Here is a 14,669-nt window from a genome sequence, read left to right as displayed (position 1 = left end):
AGAAAAGTGGCCTTGGAATTTGTAGCTAGATGGGCTTTATATTGCATCCGAACTGTGGTACTACCCGAGGTGAGTGACTCTTAACTCTGGCTCTGACACCTTGCTGGGAGTTCACAGGTGACTGATCGAGCAATATTCATGTATGGCTGTCATTGTTGAGTGAGAATCATGGTGCGCCCTGCCACTTCTACAACTTGTTCAAGTAATGGCATATAACACAATGCCCAATGTTATCAGGGGCATACTGTATCTGCCAATGTATGTCTACTCTAAGTTAGAGTTGCTTATATGTGGCCAACAAGACTTTTCAGCAGTGCATGGTTTATAGTTCAGTGTTGTACTTTAGGGTGATTATATCCTAAAGTATCTAGCTTAACACATACCTAGCAGTGACAAACACATGCACTGATAGTAGGCTTGTGAACTGGAGTTGACCACATCTGTGCTTAGTAATATATCTGGAGAAATGGTAAACAACACAGCAGCACACAGCAGGTATCTTTCTATCAATATTACTTTTTTTTACCGAAAGTATCAGTTTCAGTAAAATCTTGAAATTTAAACTCAATGAAGGCTACTGTCAGGGGGCAAATACAACTTGCATTCAGGTGTGCTCTGATTGCATTTGACTTTCTTATAAGCTACATCAACCGGCTTTAAGATTCTTTTTCGTTCCCAATGACTTGGGGATAGAAACAGTTTTGATGCAAACAACAGTTCCTAGCTCCCACCTTGTGCTGTATAGATTATTAGCTATACTTGACAGGCCAATACTGGAAATAGAAAAAAAGAATACATTTAATTTAAATGTAAAACTTCCCCCCCGAAAACAAAGAATGCTGATTGCTAGGCTTTTTATGGCAGAAGAGGCTATGTAAGTCTCTTCTGCCATAAAAGCTTCTTTCTACCTATAAGCTATTTTTTTTTCTGTACACTGAGCCACACATGTGCAGCATTGCCCACAGACCCAGCATGCTTTTACTTCCGCTTTAAAGGGATCTACAATGAGCTTCATATGGGAATGTATGAATGAGATAAACCTAAATAGCCTTGCTGAATAGTGTAATTATTTTAAAGTGTATGTATTGTGCCGCCCCAATGGGGCATAGAATATGTTATTAGCATTGTTAGTAGATGAGAATTTATATAGATTGTTTCCCTATACCATTTTCTGTAGTCATTCTATATTTAGTTCCTATGTTGCCATCTAGTGGCCTTTTGTGGTAATGTATATATTTTTCTATGTTACCTTACTTGATATCCCTGAGGTCGATGACACAGTTCCTCTTTATGTAAGCCCCACCCTTCTTCCTGAGTGCAGTGCTTCCTGTGTCATGGCCACAGCTAACAGGCCACATGTAACTAGGACACATGTACTCTACATAGTACGCTAGAAAAGGCATCATTTTTTGACCGCAATAATACTGAAAACCATCCATCTGCTGTATCCTGTTGTTTGATGTGCAGAATAAAGCAATCTTTCTGGATGAAACGGTATTGGTGAGTTCAGCTATCTGACAATGAATGTCCACAGTGATTGAATCTGCTTATACAGGCCAGGCATAGAGGTCTCACAAGGGATAAATCGCTATCACAACAATCGGAGTCAGAATATGTATAATTTTTGTTTTAGTTTTGATGCAGTTGGAAGGTTTAAAATTACTGTTGGGTTATTTTTTTACTTCTGTGCTCTGCAAAAGAGCTATCCTTTTACTTGTTTTATTGGCGATTCAACAGGAAGTGAGAAGAAATCCACCAAAGTGAGGGAAATTCCCATCTTAGACAGTTGTCGCCAGAACATCTGTCCCAATTACAAAATTTCCTTTCATCTTTTGCTCTCATGACAACTAGAGATGCACCAATACCGATACCAGAAGTAACAGTATCTATACAAGGGATACCAGCATTAAAAAAGAAATACATTGGTTATATTAATTACAAATGTATGCTGTGTTTCTGCACTGCACTAGTGATTGTTCTTTAGTGTTTTTATCTGAATGCAAGTGTATAGTCTAAAGCCTGTCCACACACTTGCGCTGACGGTAGGAAGTGTATTTGTAACTGCAGCAGTCATTCAAGAATATTGATTGCAATGTCTGTTATACAAAGGCCATGCCATGTGCAACAGTAATATGTTTTTAGCATAATCCTGTATCTTGTAAACATTTTAAATGGAATCTCTCTAGTTGATGATGAGAAAATGCTACAGCAGGCCACAAAGAGATTGCAACCATTTTAATGTCAGAAGACATAAAAATAGAAGAACAGAGATATCCAAATGCCATGGGCTGGAATCCAGAGGGAGCATTGAATTCCCATTTGAGTCTGACAGATTTTAAACTACCTACTTGTACCTAATAGAACAGTAATTTTTTTTTTGTTAGACCTTGTACTGACAATGAACATGCGCTCACCCACTCACCCCACTATACTGCATTTCACGAGCCTTAAAATGAACTATAAGTTATAATAACTATAACAGTGTTGATTTTATATCTCATTTTTTAAGGGCTCATTTACACCAGTTCACATCCCCTTATACTGCTGCATTTTGATTTCACAATTCAGCACCTCGACAAAGATTGTGGTTCCTTATATAGAAGAGCCTCGTGAGGGTGTTTCATGGAAGGTTATGATGTAGAAGGGTTCTTAGGAGTTTACTGAATACACTTTTCTCCTTCCTCTCCTAGTCCCCCTACCCACACTTGTCCTCTTTCCTAATTTTCTCATAAGTTTCAGAAATTTCTTCTCCTTTTACATCCCTCTATGCATTTGTTTCTTCTTCCTTTCCCTGCAACTGTAACTGCTAAAGGCCACCTTCCTGCTCTTTTAAGTTCTGTTATGATGTAAAGTTGTACATGATAATGAAATATTTTAGGGTTGGCTTATTAAAACTAAAGAGACATCTATGAAGACAATATTGGGGTTGCTGCCGACATCAGCTAGTCAGTCTTCACCTTTCATTTTACTGATAAATTAAAAAAGAATTGCGATTGTTGGATACAATGAATAACTACATCTCTTATAAACCACTGAAATGGCAAAACAATTATATTCAAAAATAGGGCAAAATAATGTAATATTCACTCATTCTGGGGCTTCCAGGAGTAGAATAATTATTATACCTAAGGCAGGGTTCTTGATCTTAAAGCCGCAGGGACGCACACACATCGATTTGAACGATAACTCCCTCCTCTTGAAAAAGCGCTGTCAAGCGCGAAACGTTGAGACAAATTGTGCTCCTCCACTGTCAGCCACCCTTATTGTTAAATCCTTGATCATGTGTTCGAATTCAATCAATTAATTTTCCAATCATGTTTTGAAATCATATGATATTTGATCATGTTATCTTTGCTACTCAATCATGTTTTTGTATATCTTGTACTGTGATTCAAATCATGTTATTCACACATAAGGGACAGCACAGTAATGGAGTGAGCTTCCAGGGAGTTATCAAATTAGGTTGGTTTTATGTAATTACTCCGCTTTTAACAATTCTACATCAATAAATATATTTTTATAACCCACCGTTTTGGAAGTTGTCAATTGATGCCTAAAAAACCCCAGCTTTCCTTTGCTTTTTTGATACTTACCTCAGGGGTGTGGTACATACTGCCTAGGTCCAGGTCACACATTATTAATGGAATGGGAAGATAAAAGACCCTAGGGTGAACAAAGGAGATTTAAACTTGGCAAACCTGATTGTAGGAGTGGATCAGGAATTAAGCCAAAGGATCTATTACACAGTTCAACTATAAGAAAAACTAATAAAAAAAAGATTTTCAGTCCTTGGAACCTGTAACTTCTGACTGACTTAGAGAAAACATTCCTTCCAGAACCCTAAACATTATTCTATAACTTGTATCAACATTCTACAACATATTAGTTATTAATACACTAACAGGGCTATTCATAAAAAGGTGAAGAGTTTGGAGGAGGCAGAAGTGAACAATCTAGGACAACATAGCTGAACTGCAAATCATTTTTCTAAATCAGCTATTTTGTCCTAGATTGTTCACTTATCCTGCCTTCTCCAAACTCTTCACCCTCCTGTGAATAACCCTGTAAATCTCTTGGAGGTTACCAGTTCTTATGGTACAAAATCCTACATTTTCTTAGCTCATGCAGAACCATTTTCATATGCGGAAGTAAAACAACTCTTTGCTCCCAATTGCAAGGTGTTCTTTATTGTAGCCTTAATGTAAACAACTTTCCAATGAAATTTCTATACAGGCTATATATATATTGATATGGTGATAATATGCCTTATTACACCCCCCTTGCTACAGGAACCACCAGCTAGCAAGAAATATGATATACTTCATGAGAGATATGTTACATCCCTGCTGTAACTAAACTTCAACTTTAATTTACTTAGTAGCCATCTCCATGCAAACACATTAGATGTGAAAGCAGGCTTCAGACAGCTCTGCCCGCCTATCCACCATCCCACTTACCAAACTAACTATTAAAGGAGAACTATGAGATGAGTGATTTCCACTCACCTCATAGTTCTAGCCGACCTGTCACTGGATTCCCCCCCCGCTCCGATCCGCCAGCGCTGACTGGCGGAACGGACGGGGGAGGGGGCGGGTACAGCTGGCTCTGCCTCTAGATAGGCAGTGCCAACTGTCACTCACGCAGCTGGGCGGATCTCGACATCGATGTCGGGATCCGCTCCGGCGTCTCAGTATACCGCGAGCTGTAGCTCGCGGTATACTGAGCTTAGGGTAACGGGAGGACGCTAGTTTGTGTCCTCCTGTTACCCTAAGGAGAACTATGTGGAAAAACACTGACCCCATAGTTCTCCTTTAATACACCTATCACCCACCCACCTATCTGTTGGACCAATATAAGTATTTAATTGTAAGTGATGCCTGCTTTATAATAAATGTCATATACATCTATAATTAGTAGGATTAATCAACTGAGGGATTAATCCATTGAATTAAATTGACCTTCATTGAGACACACATACTTTTATGTAAACTGAAGTTTTATGGGATGCACAGCAAACCTTGCAGTATCATATTGGTCATTTTAAAATAAATTTCTAATGTTCTAGTAAATTTTGGTAGCTGTCAAGAAACATATCTTCTACATATGAGTAAATGATCTGCATTCTTCATGAATGTTTGCCATTTAATGATAAGAAAGTCTATTTCATTTCAGTTTAGATGAAATCCCCTAGTCACTGGCAGTAGAAACTTAGAAACTAATTTCCTGCCGCTGAGAGACACAGTTTCCAACACAAGACTTTGATATCTGCATCAAGCAGCTCAGCATTCCGGGGAGCAGCATTTACTGTATCACAGGACCAGTTAATATGGGTGGAAGCAGATAATGATGTTTGCCCAAAGTATTCCGTTATTGCTTATAGAGCAAGGAAGCAAGGGAGATGATAAAGATACATATTTCATAATACATTCAGTGACATGCAACAAATGGAGGTGCCATTAATTATTAAAGTGCAGTGCATTCTGCCAGGTTCCTCAGCTAAATACTTCTCTGAGAATGGGCAGGTGACTTTTATGTACACATTCCTGAGGCAAAATAAATATAAATGGGAGTTAAGCACTATTCCCTGGCAGTGCACACTTTATGGTCCATATTTAAAAGACAGCTTTTGTGCCGTTAAAGGATTTGTCACATTTATGAAACAAACTTAACATCATGTTCGTCAGATAAAGCCACATTGGCCACTGTTCACCCAAAATCTCGATTTTGCATTCTTCAATTGGAAATTCAGTCCCAGTATTATTGCCTTTATTTATAGAAGGGCTTACTGATATTTTAAACATGTGCAATTTTCAAATCCAAAGTAATTGATTTTATCATTCTATGGTGACCTGACCTGCCTGATCCCATTGGATTGGCACATTCAACGTGGTACATTTTATGATCTGCAAGTAAGTTTTAGCTTAAAGTGGACCTAAACTCAATAAAATAAAGATCTGCTTTCCTATAAGAAATATCTATTATTGTTAATTATGCTTAAGCTATACCCTGAAAATGTATCTTTGAATCCCTGATTTGACTGCGTACTCCTTTTGTGTAGCCTCATAGCTATATGTCTGCAGTGTAAGATTATATAAGGCACTGCTGCTAACTACTAGTCTCAGGAGATTTGGAGTGAGGTTTGGTGATGTTACTACTGTGCTGCTCACTGTTTCCCTTGCTGGAGAGGAAGCAACACTTTACTGCATGCATCTCCATGCTGCTATTTCTTAAATATTCCCCCACTGGTTATCAATTTACCAGTCATAGGGGGGAAAGGGGTAACTTTTACATTATGAAAGAAAGCCCTGCCTCTATCAAGATGTCCACCACCATACATCCACACAGAGACATAGTGCAGAACAGAACATTGTAAGTCAGTAATGAAGAAATGATTAGCTTCAGAGAGCCTACAGGCAATGCTGGTGATAAGTCCTTTGCCCTGTCCTTGCCTTTTTTTAGCACAACTTCCACAGTTTAGCTATATGTATGTACCTACATTTTCCCCCATACCAAGCCCTGAAAACTGGTATCAATTCTGCAAAGAGTGGGAGTTAGTGCCAGTGGATGGCCAAGGAATGTGGGCAAATCTAGAATCATGAGTGAAGATCAGCTTCCTTATCCTTTAGTATGCATTGAGATTTCTTAAGGCCAGTTAATTCACAAAATAATTACCATAATTTAATATACAGACATTTGTACTTAAATTGCATTCAGATTTAAGTACAAAATTAGAAAATGTCAACACAGTTGGCTACAGCTATTTAATAGCAGCCATATGTTCCTGAATCATATTTTCAAAAACACTGGCTAACAAACTGAACATAATCCACAAAATCAAAAATGGTTATGCCTCGTCTGCCCTCTCTAATTTATCATATTTAAGGGGGAGGGTCCAGTATGTAGCCATGGGTTACAACCTCTTGAGGTTTATCACTCACTCATTATAGCAGGCCTATCTTGTTAGAACCAAAAGGTCCCATGGATTTTCAAATTTAGATGAACAACCTCTGTGATATGTTTTAACTTTTTAACATAATGCTTCACACATTAAAGGGTCAGCACACTGGTAGTTGGAGGATTTAGTTAGCCCCTGAATCATTATGTTTTAAATACTCTAACAACAAGATATCCCAATAATTTCCAAATTTATAACTGCTTACACCCTTCCTTTGTATATTTCTGAACTTCCTTATGCATTCCCCATATAATAAAACTATTTTTTTTTAAACCCTTACAATGGGCACAGCAGGTATGCAGATCCAGGAACTCAACTGCAAATATACATCACCAAACTTTTGCATTTTCTGCAATTTGCAATGTTTAATTATGCTAATTAAGCAATTATGCATTTTGGTTTGATGGACACATTATTAGACTTATTCCTGAAGATGGTACAAACTGTAATAATTATATGCAGTGTATAGTTTTCCATAGTAATCAATCAAATATCATTTTACTGACAGCAGTAAAATGCAATATGACTGCTTTATTGTCTATGTCTGTAAATTAATTATCACAAATCCCTACAAAAATAGCTGAACAAAACATCATGGCTTTTCAGTCCCTAGTACACCATCTGCAGTGTTTGTTCAACATGTCAATATTTGTGACAGGACAGATTAGAAAACAATGGACTCTACGCAATAGGTAAGATCACTTCACTTGCTTTTATACTGAGTTTTTCATGCAGTCCTGAATCCTGGCAGGTGCTAGTGACAAACCATGTGATTAAAAGGAGCTGTCCATTCAGCACTCAGGAGAATGTGGAAAACACAGAAAGCTTTACCAAAGCTGAAAGTATGAAGTCAATGTTAGATTACGCAAATAACTTGAATACTAGATTAATGCATCACAGTGAAGGCGTGAATAGGCGCAGTGTTAATGAAAGAATATGCCGACAGTAAACAGACTACACAATGAAATCTAGATATTAGCAAAGCCGAATGATAATGTGAGAATACATACACGTACATATACTTTTTATAGCAGTAATCTCCAATTTTCATAAGGACTATGTTCTGTAAGCCTGTATGTAAGGGCTACCATGAATTCACTGTCAGGCCACCTTCTTACCTCTTAATATGTAAAAGCATAAGCATGCTTAAAAAATAAGTGGACATTCCAACCAAAACTGGTATTAGCCATTATTCTCTATAACAAGCCCACGTAAATAGATTTCAGAGGACAAAAACACTGTTGGAACCACTAACATGCTAAGGAATGGGGAAATGGCTTTGTGGACATCTAAGGTTTGTACATGTTTTGGGTTGGTACAACATTAAAGGGCCCATTTAAACAGAGAGTGGATATTGCGGACTGCATTTTATGGCCCATTCATAAAATGCACCCCACGGGGTGGAGCTTGTGGTGTCCTACAGAGGTCTTTCTGCTAAGTTAAAGGATTGATGGAAAGCCAGTCACATGACTTTGGTAGGTCATGTCACAAGCTAACCTAAACATGCTCTTCCTTTGTGAAGCAAATGGTTGAAATCTAATTTATTTATGTGTCTTCCAGTGATGCTTATGTATTATGAACACTAAAACACTAGCACAAAAGCTAATAACAATAACAATTTGACCGCACTACTGAACTGTACTAAAATTATAACAGTTAGTCCAGTTACAGTAATGCAAGTCCATACGAGTCCAAACAAAAGGCAACAATAAACTGAAAACCTTGCAAAAAAGCCATGATAAAGCAAAAGGGAGAACAAAATACTGGTCACCAAAGGCAATCAGATATTACCTGGATCAACATTCTACAGTATTATCTCTTATGAATAATCAGAGGCATTTGTGCATTTATAAACAAATGTAGTCCTTTTTAAGCAATTTATTGAGTTGGCTAGAACCAGCATTTCATAGCCCTTACTGTAAAGGGGCCTTTCAGTGTATGACGTTTAAACTTCTTTCTTCTCCAGGCCAAAAATGTGTCTATTTATTTATATAAGGTGATCATATCAAGCCCCTCTCCTAATCACCACTTCTCAGAGGACTATAGATTATTTAGAAATCGTCTTTTATCATAGATGAGGTCTTTTTGCCTTTTGCCCCCCTCCTTAATTTAGTTTCCCTTCTCCACACTCTTTAAAGTTCTGCAGTGTCTTTTTTTGTGAAATAGAATGGAGATTAACATTAGAAACAAACAAAAAGTATGTTTAGGAATCAAAATATGGAATTTAAAAGAGAACTATGGGGTAAGTGTTTGTCCCCATAGTTCTCTTTAAGGTCACGGGAGGACATATACTAACCTCAGTATATAGCGGGCTATTGCCCACGATATACTGAAAGCGCCGCAGCTGGGACGGATCCTGACAATACTGTCATGATTTACTCAGCTGCAGGAGTGACAGTTGACTCTGCCTATCTAGAGGCAGAGCCAGCTGTCCCGCCCCCTCCCCCATTCGTTTCTCCACTCAGCGCTGGAGGATCCGAGAGAGGGAGCAGGGAATACCTGCAGGGAGCCGTGACTGCCGGTCACCGCTCACTACAGGGAGACGATCGGGAAGTGAGCAGATCGGCTGCATGTTTCTGCTCACTTCATGATCAATAGAGCCGACCTGTGACAGCTCTTTGTGGAAAATCACTCACCTCACCTCATTCTCCTTTAAGGACCACTATTATAAAATGTTTTGATAACTAAAGAGGGGATCAATACACATGTAAGTATTATATTGCATTATTTTTACATGCCTATATTCATATTTTTCTCCACATTTACATGCAGGCTAAACTGTCCAACAACATGGAAAGTGACAGGGTTGGGCCAAACTATAACATTGCCAATGGATGCTGAAGGTGTCTCAGCAACAGTTTTTTTTTGCTTTTGTTTAACCACTTCAAGTTGCGCCAAAAAGAAGCACCTGATTTTCTGAGCAGATGTTTTTAAAATCCTTCTTTGCAGAGTGCAAATGTGCAAGCCAGTCATGCTCACTATGTTCGTGATTGCGTTATCATTAGAGAGCAAAATAACAGGCAAGATCAAAAGCACCAATCAGAGTGGTTTTGTGCCTTGTGATTACTGTGAACCAATCACAGTGATCACAAGTAGTAAACACTGGCTGTGATCAGCAGCCAGCCCTCCCCTTCCTCTCACAATGACCCTTTCTGTGTAAGGAGGAGGAATGTTGCTGTGCATGTCTATTTGACGCTTTGCCACAAGACGCAATGATGTTAGCACCATAGTCACTGTCCACAGGGTCCACTTATAGACACTGAGGTGAAGATTAGTGAGAGATTTGATGCAGGAAACAGGGAGAGCTCAGTAGCCATGTGTGCTTTTTTCCATTGCTTATTAATTGTGTACCCTTGGCAGTAGTTGACTTTGAAGACAGTCCGTTCTCAGTAGTCAAAAACAGGTTCTGTATAGTAGAGTTTATAGAGTCTCTTTAACCATCCCAATAGCAACATGTTTCTTCATTTTCCCAAAAAACTGTGGCCAAAAATGAGATCTATTTGCACTGTCCTAGAATTTTGATCTGATATGTATTATAACAGAAAGGGAAACATTTTTGCAAAATCTTTCCTAATGTTTTCCCCTTATATAATAGAAAATAAAAACAAATGATTAGATACCACCATAAAGAAGTAAAATAAATGATATCAGATTTATTTGGGTACATGACCGAATAATTGTCAAACTATCACAGCACTGAAAACTGAAAAATGGCCTGCAAAAGAAGGGGGGAAACATGCTGATTTAAGCCATGTCAATATAAGGTGACTACTTTAAGCTCTCCTGGCAGTGGTATAGTTTGTTCCAATCCATGCCACTGTCTTCTTGATCTGCATGTAAATGTGGAAACAAACATAAAGCGTGTAAAATAAAAAAAATAATTTGGATACTGAATGCTATTTTCATGCATTACCCTTATTTTCACATAACCATACTTATCAGAATACAATGTTTCATGATATTGGTCCTTTAAAAAAACTATGTGTGTTCATAGGGAGTATACCAACAATAGGATAGTTTTCCGGTTAAATAGATCTCTCAGTCTTCCTTCATAATATTAAAAATCTTAAGAACCAAATAGAGTAGCTTTCAGACAGTATCAGATGCAAAGATGCAACTGGAGTTTATATGGACATTCTACATCCGTGTGCACAATATCTGATGATAAATGTGTAGTTGGCTGATATTTTAACATTAGTTCTACACAAACAATTTGCTGTTTACTTAAAATTCTTTTGGCATGGACTGATTAAAAAAATGTATCAGTTATCATCTGGAGTGTAATTTGCTATCCACTGCAGGAAATCCAAACAGACTGAGATTCAGCAAACTCTTTCATTTGCCACATAGTCCTATGCCTATTCCTTGTATACATACTGAATGTATATTCTATCAACATAAGGCTTATATAATGTATATATTACCTATTTCTGGGAATTGCCTGTTAAAAATAACTTATATTTGTTACATATGCAAGTAAATGGGTCAATAACCAAAAATTATAAATGAACATATATCGAGGAAACAATAATCACATTCATGGATGAATCGTTAAAGGATTCAGGCATTTATCAGAATTAGTATACCTAGCATTGTGTGTGTACGGTATTCTCCTACATATAGCTGACCTAGTGTCCAGTAACAACGTGGACACTATTGCTTGCTATATATAAGCCTCTTGTTGCATAGAATGCCAGATCACATAAAAACACAGGTTGCACTGCTAAGATACATGAATGTCAGATTGATCACTGTCTTTACAAACATATAGGCTAATTCTATGTTTTGTCATACAAACTTATCTTTGCAGTATAATGGTCATTTAAGGTCACTCACAACTGAGACTAAACAAAACGTGAAAGCACATCATATTTACATTTGTCTTCACATCCGTATGCAGACCATACTGAAAAAGTGGCATGAGTTGAGCCAATCTATAACACTGGCAGAGGTGTTAACAACAGTCACCTTTGATTTATGTGATTTTAAAGCAGAACTCAACTTTGGCAGAGACGCTGGAGCTGTTGCCGTAATGTGTATATATGCCGGAATACTTACTGACTATGACACACTTACCTCTGAGTTTTAAAAGTGTGAAAAGGAGGTGCTGGTTTCAAACTATTGGTGAGTCAGTCAGATTATAACAGGGCTTCAGGTAAGGCTCCACACAACAGGAGTCCCCTAACGCAGGGAGTCCAGAGTTGAGGATCCACATGAGAGCGTTAAATAAAAGGTCCAGATTTCTTTATTATCAGTATTTGTTCACAACAGGATAACACAAAACAGCCAATGTGTTTCGGTGGCCAACATAATTTTCCCCTTTCTCGGGGCTCAGTTGTTGTAAATGGTAGGCTGTTTTGTATTAATCTATTGTTACCTCCGAGTTTGTCCCCCTCCAGCGCAGACAGCTTGCTATCACCTCCCTGTTGCTGCCATCTTCTATGGCTCTTTTTACAGTCAAGCATCTTCATCCTTTGCCCCTTGGACCACCACTGATGATGACTAGTGCATGTGCACTAGGGTCACATTATCCCAGCATCTGGGTGTGTACATTGCACTGTACCAAAAAATAAAGTCTCAAAGAGGCAAAATACTTTTTGGGGCAGAAGAGACATACAGGTGAAACTCGAATAATTAGAATATCGTGCAAAGTTCATTTATTTCACTAATGCAACTTAAAAGGTGAAACTAATATATGAGAGAGACTCATTACATGCAAAGCAAGATAGTTCAAGCCGTGATTTGTCATAATTGTGATGATTATGGCTTAAAGCTCATGAAAACCCCAAGAACCCCAAATCCACAACCTCAAAAAAGTAGATTATTACATGCAATCAATAAAACAAGGATTGTACATAGAACAATATCGGACCTCTGAAAAGTACAAGCATGCATATATACTCAGTACTTGGTTTGGGCCCCTTTTGCAGCACTTACTGCTATTACTTTTGCACGATATTCTAATTATTTGAGTTTCACCTGTACATTGAGAGGAACTTATCAAAACTGCAACAGAATCTGGATCAACCAATCAGCTTCTCTCATTAATTTTTAAAGCTTAACTGAACAAACTGAAGAGATAAGTTGATTGGTTGTTATAGGCAACTGCTCCAGATTCTGTCTGCTCCAGTCTTGATCAATCCCCCCCCCTCCTCAGATCAGGGGTGGGCAACTCTGGCCCTCCAGCTGTTGTGAAAGTACAAGTCCCATGAGGCATTTCAAAACTATCAGTTACAGGCATGACTCCCAGAGGAAGAGGCATGATAGGATTCATAGTTGAAGCACAGCTGGAGGGCTGGAGTTGCCCATCCCTGTACTAAAATGTATCCCCCCCCCCATAAAAATAGCATTCTTTCCAACTTTAAATCTTTTTGCTGCATCAACTGCAGAATCACCCCTCTTAGTGTTATAGTGTGCCTTAAATTCTGTGCTGGACAGCTTTATCTGCATGCACAGATGGCTAACAATATAAAGGCATGGACAATTTTTTTTTAAAAAGGGAATTCTATTGTGAAATATAAGGCATAGGTGATTTAAAAAAGAAGGGATTTCTATTGTGAAATATAAGGCATGGGCAATTAAAAAGAATGGATTTCTATGGGGTAATATAAGGCATTTGCAATTTAAAAAGAAGGGATTTCTATAGAGAAATATAAGGCATGGACAATTTAAAAAGAAGGGATTTTTATAGTGTAATATAAGGCATGGGCAATTGAAAACGGAAGGAATTTCTATACTAAAATATAAGGCAATGGCAATTAAAAATTAAGGGATTTCTATACAGAAATATAAGGCATGGATGATTTACAAAGACGGGCTTTTTATACAGAAATATAAGGCATGGGTGATTTAAAAAGGAAGGCATTTCCATACTGAAATATAAGGCATGGGCAATTAAAAAACAAGGGATTTCTATACTAAAATATAAGGCATGGGTGATTTAAAAACAAAGGGATTTCTATATTGAAATATAAGGCATGGGCAATTAAAAAACAAGGGATTTCTATACTACAATATAAGACATAGGCAATTAAATAAAGAGGGATTTCTATACTAAAATATAAGGCATTGGCAATTCAAAAGAAAGGGATTTCTATGCTTAAGTATGAGGCATGGGTAATTTAAAAAATAAAGGTATTTCTATAAAGAAATATGTCATAGGCAATTCAAAAAGGAGGGATTTATATACAGAAATATAAGACAAGGGTGATTTAAAAAAGAAGGCATTTCTGTAGTGAACTTACTAACCTAATAAAGTTATACAGGATATAATATCTTCCTACTAGTGATGAGATCGGCTGGATTAAACTGCTAGATAGTTGTGCTGTTGGGAAGTTCTTGGGATTACTCTGTGATTGTAAACAGGGAGCTGTCCGTTCAGCACCACTCTGCTCCATTCATTCTCCCAGCTTCGCCTGCTCTGATCTCACATACACACACATCACTGACCTTGGATGGCTGGGAGCTCCACAATGACAGTGTCCCGGTCCCCAGCCGTGTCCTGAGCTCTGTGTAGAGTAGGAGGAATGTGCTTGTGGTACCCTGGATGATGATGATGATTATGATGATGCCTGTTCAGTCACTCCCGACTGACGCGATGTCTCCCCTCCTCCAGACTCTTCCCACTCCCTCCCTCCCTCAGCAATGCAAATTCCAGCTTGTCTTTGCTCCGCATTGATTAATAATGATCAGCTGGGTCTCGTTCAGGAAATCT

At 38.1% G+C, this 14,669-nt stretch overlaps 1 protein-coding gene across 3 annotated transcripts in view; it reads right to left on the bottom strand.

Annotated features, from left to right (window-relative positions):
• Positions 1-14,669, bottom strand: part of LOC108793724 (complexin-2) — a 160,386-nt gene that overhangs the window by 55,725 nt on the left and 89,992 nt on the right. The window contains exon 1 of one of the 3 annotated variants that reach the window (XM_018564743.1): positions 14,405-14,557. The exons of the other annotated variants lie outside the window; for them this stretch is intronic. The gene's annotated coding sequence lies outside the window, so the exon portion shown is untranslated. Of the gene's footprint in view, positions 1-14,404; positions 14,558-14,669 lie in introns of those variants that run through there. 3 annotated transcript variants of the gene reach the window in all.

Source organism: Nanorana parkeri, unplaced genomic scaffold (genome assembly GCF_000935625.1).
Source record: "Nanorana parkeri isolate BGI_ZX_2015 unplaced genomic scaffold, ASM93562v1 scaffold777, whole genome shotgun sequence".
NCBI lineage: Eukaryota > Metazoa > Chordata > Amphibia > Anura > Dicroglossidae > Nanorana > Nanorana parkeri.
This window is presented reverse-complemented; position numbering and strand designations above follow the sequence as displayed.